Source organism: Ambystoma mexicanum, chromosome 2p (assembly GCF_040938575.1).
Source record: "Ambystoma mexicanum isolate Mex_15411 chromosome 2p, UKY_AmexF1_1, whole genome shotgun sequence".
NCBI lineage: Eukaryota > Metazoa > Chordata > Amphibia > Caudata > Ambystomatidae > Ambystoma > Ambystoma mexicanum.
In genome coordinates, this window is record NC_090923.1 from 1,413,837,600 (window position 1) to 1,413,847,155 (window position 9,556).

Genomic DNA, 9,556 nt, shown 5'->3' on the forward strand with positions numbered 1-9,556 from the left:
CCCATGCATATATAGCACGCAGTGTTGCCTGCCAGTGAGGCAGACCCTCCCACCCCCTCGTAGTGGAAAGCGGGTACTCCTTATGGTGTAACATAAGGAAACTGTGGTGACTCTGAAACATATTTCTAACCCATACATGAAGAATCATGAATGGTCTAGTACTGAAGAATAGATTTGTCCAAAATGTGGTGCCCGCAGCAGATTTAATTTTCATCAATGGTTACTGCTATTGTTGCAGCAGCAGAATCCACGGCAGAGTAAATTTAGTACTACAACCCTGGGGTTTCTTAATGCTCAACCAAAATTAGAGATGAAAGATGGTGCAAAAAAGAGAAATAGGATGGGTGTTGAATCAGAACAGCACAATTTTTAATCTCTTTCTAAAAACATGACCGATTCAGTATTTCTCTGATATCCAAAGGGAGGCTGTTCCATACTTTGATAAAACAAAAAGCACTAGATCATCTGTACGTCCTGAATTTCTTAAATCTAGGAACCACAGGAGAACAAGCAGTGAGTATTTTAATGGTCTGAAAGATTGACACTGCCTGAATCTCTGTTTCATGTATTCAGGAGATTTATCATAGAGGGGTTTGTGAATTAGGATTAGAAGTATGGCTCCCGATACAAGCTAGGATTAAGTTCAATCTAACTTCCTAAAAACATGGAACATGTGTGCTCTTTTGTTGGTGTTTGTAACCACCCGGTCAACAACATTTTGAAGGTTTTGTAGCCAGCTTATAAGCTTGAGTATAAACTGTTGGAGTAGTCCAATGTTGCACCTATTGTAGCTCTAGCTACCATGGCACACTTGCCTTCAGAGAATCATGAGGAGCCTTATCTGCCTCAGGATCATTCGTTTCTAGTGTCCGGAGCTTGATAGACTCCTTATATGGGAAGTTAAAAAAGTGAAAAATCAAATTTTACACCTAAAGACATTGCCAGATCAAGAATGTGTACTGTACATCAAGATTTCCACAGGGCTATACACCTGGGAAGCTCTTTAATTAATGCATTAGAAGACAGAATGAACAGTATTTCTCTTTTTAATTGGTTGCACACTAGCTAGTTAGCTGACACCCATCTTGCAATGTTTTCAAATGTCTCCTGAATAAATGTCATATTATCTTCAAATTAACCTGATAGCTTAAAACCGACCTGAGTGTCAGGAGCTTGATTCTTATAGCTACCCTGGTCAGTCAAGAGATCGTGAAGAGGTTTGATGTGTATATTAAAAAGCAACGGTGATGTGCATGTGCCTTGTATTACACCACACCTCTGCACCTCTGGGTCAGAAGAATATTCCTTAGCCTTTAATATAGATAGTTTATCAGACAGTAAGAATAGAAACCAGTTCACTTTGGACTCTGATAGTGCAGTAGACCCTGTTAGGCAGTTGAACTATTTAGTAAGATCTAAAGTATTAAACATGGCTGAGAGATCCAGGAGCATCAATATGACAGTATATCCTTCGCCGGATATCTTTAGGAGACTATCTTTAACATCCATTAGGGCCATTTGAGTGCATCAATTTAGCCTGAAACTGGACTACCGGTATCCTAGTATCATGTTATTTTCTAAGTGATCTTGAAGTTGGTTTTTGGCGGCCATATTCAACACATTCCATAGACCAGGGACATTTTAGGTTGGTCTATAGTTCCCTACATTTTCAGGATACAGAGATGGCTTTTTAAGACAGGGGTGTTACCCCCACCTGTTTTAACATTTCAGGGAAAGAAAGGTGGTTGGTAAGGTATCTCATAAATGCAAAGAATGTGCCCTTCTCGATAAACCCCTCCCCACACTGCTGGGCTGCTTACTTAATACGACATCCTTTCATCGCCTGCATTTTCAGCCCCTGGCATTTTAACGTGCATATTACAACGAATATGTTCATCAAATTTTTTAGGGGGGGTGGCAAAGGGCAGATAAGGGGTTGGGCGGGTAGGCAATAGCCAAAAATAAGTGTGGGAGGAAGAGTTGCGGGGGGAACCCCCGCCCTAAAAAGAAAACAATGAGCATTTTCGATGGAATGTGTGCGTTAAAATGACTGGGGATGAAATTTCAGGTGATGAATGACATGGAACCGCTTCCTTAAAGCTGCCTTCCCCTCCTCCACCCATTCACACCAGACTGGTTGGCTATCGGGAGCTGCAGCATGCGGCCCATCAAGGCAATCAAGGGTACATTGCACTGTGTTGAAGCCAAATTACACTGCACTACCTTCCATGTAGAGTGTGAATTGATGCCTGTAGGATGGAGCAGACAGCTACAGTTTGAGGCCCATCAAGGCAATCAAGAGTACATTGCACTGCGTTGGAGCCCAAGTACACTGTAATGCCTTCGATGTAGAGAGGGAATTAATGCCTTTCGAGTGGTGACACATGATATGATATTTTATTCTTAATGCTCCAGTACACAGCAAACAAAAATAGGAATTTGCATGATAGAGCATCTGCTGATGTGACAAAGGTTTGTGTAGTGGTTATAACAGTGGGCAAGCTTGCTATATGCACCTTTATTGCTTGTTGAAATCCGAACAGAGCATTGGCCAAGACCCAGCCCTATATGACAGCACCCGCCTATGGGGGCCACCAAGTCTTACAACAGAAGCGGAACATGCCACATAAAAATATATCCTTAAATGGCAGACCAGACTTGAGACAGGAAATATCTGCCATGAAATGGTAGAGACCTCCGAAAGATCAAAAAGAATGTATTGCCGAAGGGTCAAGAAAAAGAGCACCTTCAGCAATGAACCAGGTCGTCTTCCCGCTACAGGGTAGTTGTTGTCCTGTGCAATATGTCTCTTTCCTGTCTCCCCTCCCCCAATGGTAAGCTATTACATTTTCCATTTCTGTGTTGGGATATGATATGATATGGCATTTGTAACGCGCCTATACACAAGTGTTTCAAGGCGTGACGAGGCGGGGGGGGGACACAGGGAGACAGACAACGATCCTACTAGGCCAGGTGTCATTCAGACTGCGCAAGTGCAAGGGTAGAGGGGACTGGGAAAGTGCAGGGGGAAAGGGATAGGGGGAAAGTGCTGTACATGGTTAGTAGAATACAAGATAAATAATAGGGCCAGCTGGTGGCAAGTGCAAGGAAAGTGCAGTAAAGGTTAGTAGAATACAAGATAAATAATAGGGCCAGCTGGTGGCAAGTGCAAGGTAAGTGCCGGGAGAAGGGGCTGTGGGATACAGAGACAGTCCCGTGGTGCAGGTAGGCAGTGCAAGGGAAGAGTGGCTGGGCCAAGGACCGGGATCGGTGAGTGGTCCAGTAGCAGATTCGGTGCAGGTTCAGTGGTTTTAGCAGGGGAGAGAGGGAGAGAAAGCGGAGGCAAAGAGGAAGGTTTTGAGGTGCTTCCGGGTTTGCGGTACTACATCCCTTTCTATTACAATACGAGTGCCACGTTAATTTTCTATTGGCAATTGAAGGAGTTGCTACTGTATGGGGGTACAATACTGTCTGCTGTGCCGATTATGGTCTTCCAATTTGTGAGGGTTATGACAAAGTCACTGGAGAGGGGATGGAAGAGTGGGTTGGGAAAAAATGTATATATGATGAGAATTTAAAGGGTGAAAACCTAGCTGGGATACACCGGAGCACTGTGCATAGGAGCCGCACCTAGGCATTTACAAGTAAAGGAACAAGGGCGGCAGAGGAGTTGGGATAGATGTGGGAGCGGGGGAGACTCGAGAAATGGAGAATCAGGATTGAGTGGAGTGATTCGCAATTAATGAGATGTCCTTTGGAGAGTAGGGTCTTCAGGTCCTTCTTGAAGTGTGGGTTAGAGGGGGCCAGTCTTATCTGTCTTGGTAACTTGTTCCAGAGACAGGGTGCATAGCAGAAAAAGGCCTATTTCCTGTCTTTACGGAGTTCTTTATTTCCAGGCTGGCGATGTTGTGGCTTCTGGTGGTGCACTTCCCTCAGGAGATGGGACTCTGGTAAACAGGGGAGCCATCTGCTCCGTCATGTGGAAACTTGAGTTGGTAAATGGGGTATCCACCAGGACTCCCACATCCGTTCCCATATTTGCATCATCGATTTAGGATACAGACATGCCTGCCTCCTGCAGATAGTCAACAGTAAACCCACAGATGGGTTACAAATCTCACATGCATATATATATATATATATATATATATATATATATATATATATATATATATATATATATATATATATATATATATATATATATATATATATATATATATAGATCACCAAAATTTTCTGAGACAACTCACTAATTTGGGCAGCAGTCATGGCACTTCTGACCATCCCTAACCTGGTGGGCAAACAACCTAAACTGTAGTAAATATCCCTCACCTGGGGTCAAGGAGGGAGATAGTCTACCACTGGGGGAAGAGTGTGGTCACGAGGAGAGAGGGCTAACCAAGGCCAGGGAAATTCAGGAGGAAATTGGTTCAACAAGCTGTGTGATTGGTGGCCCGATCACCCTATTGCCCACACTATAAAACAAAGTCAGACTTCACCAGAGGTGTGCGGGAGAAGACACCTTCCTGAGAGCTGGTGTTGCAGAGGGAAGAGAGAGAGAGAGAGAACGAGAGCGAGAGAGGTGTGAGATCCTAAAGGGAAATGTTGGAGTTGGAGGAGGGAAAGAGAGAGGAGGAGGCATGTTGAAACATTTCCATCATTGGATAGTTTGGGGGACGCATAAAGCAAATGAGGAACCTGGCAGTCAGAAGTCATAGCAGGGAAGGAATAGGCCCCATGTCTGCTGTGGTGCATTGTCCAGACCCTACCCCATGATTGGAGCTTCAAAGGGGCCAGGCTTTCTGGTGGGACGCATAAGCCTTGGCTGGGAGACCTTGTCATTTTTACAGCCTGGAACTGCACCTAAGGTGGTGGCTGGTGGGGGGGATTCCTGACACCTCTCATGCCAGGGTAAAGGATGGTCTTGCCCAGTAAGAGGGTGAGTAGAATACAAGCATGTGGTGGACTCCCTCCTACACGCAACCGTAGCCTGTTGTGGCCTCATTGCTTAATGGAGAACCAGAGTCTCTGTGGGTTTTTAGCTTGAAGATAACCAGAACCTGTTGAAGGCTTACAGCGTTTCAGAGAACCAGAGCCAGTGGTATGCTGAAAACCCAACTGTGACTTCTTATCACTGAAAGGAGCACAAGTACCAAGGCCGGTTCCGAAGAGCCAATTTACAAACCATCATGCCTAGGAGGGCAATCGTCCCCGTGTCACACGCGGAGTGAACTGGCGTGTGTGGAGTTGGTGGCGCCTAGGCGGCCGTTGACTCTCCCATCACGTTCTGCACGTTACTAGCGTGACGGTCTAGCTTTCAGCAGCCTTGCGGCCGTCGGATCAACCCGGAAGCCTGCGTGTTGCAACTCATTCATGTCAGGCTTTCAGGTGGATACGCTGTTTTCTCTCTCTCTGTGCGCTTTGCTAAGCACTGTACTTTTCTGCTTCCTTCGTGCTACCGGCTACCTCTTCTTTAGCTCTGCCTATGCTTTCTCTCTTCTTCGCTTTGGTTCGCAGTTCTCTCCTTTTCTTTGTGCTTTTCTGTCTTAGCATTTGGCTCTCGTGGCTCCTTGCAATTTGCTGTTGTATAGCCGGTCCCGTTCTTATCAGCCTGGCCAGGCACTGGACTTCTTCCAACTCCTACCACCACCAGCAACATTGAGTGGGAACAGCTCCTGGAGACCATCTCAGCCACTGCCCAGATGGTTTTTTTATGCCGCACAGCTTTTTCCCCTAATTCGTTTGTTCTGGAAGAGGGGCCTCCACAGACCACTTTATCCAGCAGCCAGGGTGGCTTCCTTCCGGGGCAGATCTTATCTGCCCACAAAAAAAAGGCAATGTGGAAGAAAAGGTTTGGCAGACAATTGGACGACGAGACCACAGGTGAGGAGGAGGGGGAGTCGAGTGACCAAGAACAGGGGAATTCTTTCCCAGACAGTGACAGAAGTGACACACTGTGGCCATTGGCAATAGCATATGAAGGATGTATAAGCAAAAATGAGATGGGTGGAAAGATATGAATTAATTTATAACCCTTGGCATTGCATTGGACAACCTTCAACACCTTTCTGGGCTATTGCACAGGGGGCCCATCCATATGTAAATTATTTGTGGTCCTGGGAGCAGTACAGCCTGAACAACCAGACCACATCCCCTCTACACAGAAACACAGGCAATCCCAGGCATGTGTCAGCCTGGTGCGGCTTGGTTCCCTATGGCCAAAAGAGCAAGGGACCCATTTATGGGCATACCCTGTCTCAATTAGTTAGACAAACTATAACCAAATACTTTGATGGGTAGTAAGTTGTGATATCCAGGACTGCTTGGTTCATGCAGAGGGAATGTGGTAGGATGAAGCAATGACAATGAGAGGCAGTCTGCAACCACCCCAACCCTTGACTCGCCTGGTCAGCCAAAGATCTCTCCATGAGAGCTGAGGGTGGAACTTTTCTGGACTTCGGTAACTTAGGAATGCATGGCTAAAGGGATCACCAATCAATGGCCCAGCCTTTGCTTTGTGGCCTGTCCAGGTGTCAGCTGGTGAGATGGAATGAACTCTCAGATAGGATCCTGGCAGATGATTTGCATAGGCACACCTCCTCTCCCTCTCTCTTAGCCCTGCTTACTCCACAGTAGCAAGAATCTGGGTAAAATATAGTGGTCGAGGTAGAGTAGCAGTAACTAGCAACTCTGAGAAAGTAAATCTGGGGCGCTTGGCGATTTGTGGGGAACAACTTAAGAGCTCAGTGCCCAGAACTTTGTGGCACAGGGATGAGGTCTGTGGGATTTTCGTAACGCGAAGACATGCAACCTGGCCGGGAGTGCTTCAGGTCTCCGTCTTTGCACTTTCCAAGCAACTCAACAAAGCATTAACATGCTGAGATACCAGCAACAGAGCCCCTTTCCACTTGATTAAAAGCCTAAAATATGTTCCATGCAAACACATAGCCCCCGAATACCATATTTTTTTTCCCTCTCCCTCCCTCTCCCTCTCTCCCTTTCTCTCTCCCGCTCCCTCTCCCGCTCCCTCTCCCTCTCCCTCTCCCTCTTCCTCTCACCCTCCCTCTCCCTACCATTAATTTTATGTTTTCATGCACTGCAGCAGATTGTGACAATGGTATTTGACAATGGGACTGCTTGAAAGATACAGAAATCAAAAAAGAAATCAACCAACTAAAAACAGCCAAATCCCGAGTACACTGCTCAGCCCCAATTAAAGATTAAGGCCTAGAAGCAAGTAGACCTGTAGTTCAGAGCGATGTTTGCAAATAGCACTTTAAAGCAGTTTACGCTGATACATAGAAATTAACATCAACAAGGGGGAAAGTGACAATACTGAGTTTGGTAGAATGGGATAAAAAAACAAAAGAAGCGTGCCACTTCTAAACGTACAAGTCAAGAAATTGAAGGGGACAAAAGTTAAGGGGGGTCAGTGGGTCAACGGATAGCACATTTGACTGTGAGTCAGTTTATTGTAAGTTCAAATACTACCTGTTTTGACATTTTTCCAGGCTTTTTGTTTCATTTCTTAACAGATCCATTCCTATGTACCTGTGTGCTTTCAGCCGAGTTTTCATTGTAAGAGAGGGACATACAGTGTGCTTAAACATTTCTGGGCAGGGAGCACTCTATGTCAAAAACAAGAGTAGCAGACAGCTTAACAAACCATCAGCAGGACCCTCTAGACCTTCAGCAGAAAACATAAAATGATTTCTCTGCATATATGTGCGTTGAACAGGGCAAGTAGTTTGGTTAATGTAAGTGGACAAATGTCACTTTCCCACAGCGCAGAACAAAATCACTTGCACAGACCCCTTCTGCAAAACCATTACCCCTGTAAAAAGCAGTGAAAAGGTGAGGCAGTGTGCAGTCACCCCCGACCCTTCACTGCCCTGATCAGCCACGATCGGCCAAGGACCTCTCTATGAGAGCTGAGGGTGGAACTGTTCTGGACCTCAGTAACTTAGGGAGACATGGCTAAAGGGATCACCAATCAATGGCCCCGCCTTTGCTTTGTGGCCTGTCCGAATATGTCTGTTCTCCAAATTACCTGCCGAGGTGTCAGCTGGTGAGATGGAATGAACTCCCAGATAGGATCCTGGCAGATGATTTGCATAGGCACACCCCCTCTCCCTCTCTCTTAGCCCTGCTTACTCCACAGTAGCAAGTATCTGGGGAAAATATAGTGGTCGAGGTGGAGTAGCAGTAACTAGCAACTCTGAGAAAGTAAATCTGGGGCACTTGGCGATTTTTGGGGAACAACCTCAGAGCTCAGTGCGCAGAACTTTGTGGCACAGGGAGGAGGTCTGTGGGATTTCCGTAACGCAAAGACATGCAACCAGGCCGGGAGTGCTTCAGGTCTCCGTCCTTGCACTTTCCAAGCAAATCAACAAAGCGTCAACATGCTGAGATACCAGCAACAGAGCCCCCTTCCACTTGATTAAAAGCCTAAAATATGTTCCATGCAAACACATAGCCCCCGAATATCATATTTTCTTCTCTCTGTCTCCCTCTCTGTCTTCCCTCCCTCCCTACCCCTTCCCCTCTCCCTCTCCCTCCGCCCCCTCTCCCTCCCCAACCCCCTCCCCCTCCGCCTCTCCCTGCCCCCCTTCCTCCCATTAATTTTAGGTTTTCATGCACTGCAGCACATTGTGACTATGGTATTTGACAATGGGACTGTTTGAAAGTTACAGAAATCAAAAAAGAAATCAACCAACAAAAAGCAGCCAAATCTGGAGTACGCTGCTCAGCCCCAATTAAAGATTAAGGTCTAGATGCAAGTAAAGCTGTAGATCAGAGCGAAGTTTGCAAATAGCACCTAAAAGCAGTTTACGCTGCAGTGCCAAGTGATACATAGAAATTAACACCAACACGGGGGAAAGTTCTAATGCTGAGTTTGGTAGAATGGGATAAAAAAACAATAGAAGTGTGCCACTTCTAAAGAAATTGAAGGGGTCGGGGCTGTTCATTCAGTCAATAGGACTCACAAGTAAAAGGCTCCTGAGGCATTAGTGTTGAATTTAGCGCAAAATATATTGTGTTGTCGTGTAATGTGTATGAACATACAATTTCAATCTTCATTAAAAAAGATGTATTAAAAAATAAAGACTTGCTAATTAAGAAAAGTTTCTGTCCTGTCAAGTGCCAAAAATAGTGAATGCTTTATGAATGTGCGTGTCGTCCTTTAGAGCAGGGGCCAATTTAATTTTCCCATTATCATTCCCATATTAATACATGTGTTGCTGAAGCAAACGCGAAGGGAGAGTCAATCAAACCATTGATTAGGACCTCTGGTCAAACGTTTCCCATACCAAATGTCCTTATGTCAGAGGGCAGAAAGTCCAAACACCATTTAGATATTGGATGGTATGAAATTAAGATGCAAACAACAATGAATCAGCATTATTTGCTGCTGTATTGATCTGGTCCTAAAGGGTTTGGTTTAATGCCAATTATATTTAAAGACATACAGATTCCTGCTACAGGGTGCTTGCAAATTGACCTCCCCTCCCCATCACAATGGCTGGGTGATGCAAGCCTGAGAGCATCACAA

The 9,556-nt window shown here is 45.5% G+C and overlaps 1 non-coding gene across 1 annotated transcript; it reads right to left on the reverse strand.

Annotated features, from left to right (window-relative positions):
- Positions 1–9,149: 9,149 nt before the first annotated feature.
- LOC138568090 (U6 spliceosomal RNA) lies at positions 9,150–9,256 on the reverse strand. The gene has a single exon (XR_011302463.1). It is a non-coding gene; the product is annotated as a U6 spliceosomal RNA (small nuclear RNA).
- Positions 9,257–9,556: the final 300 nt, after the last annotated feature.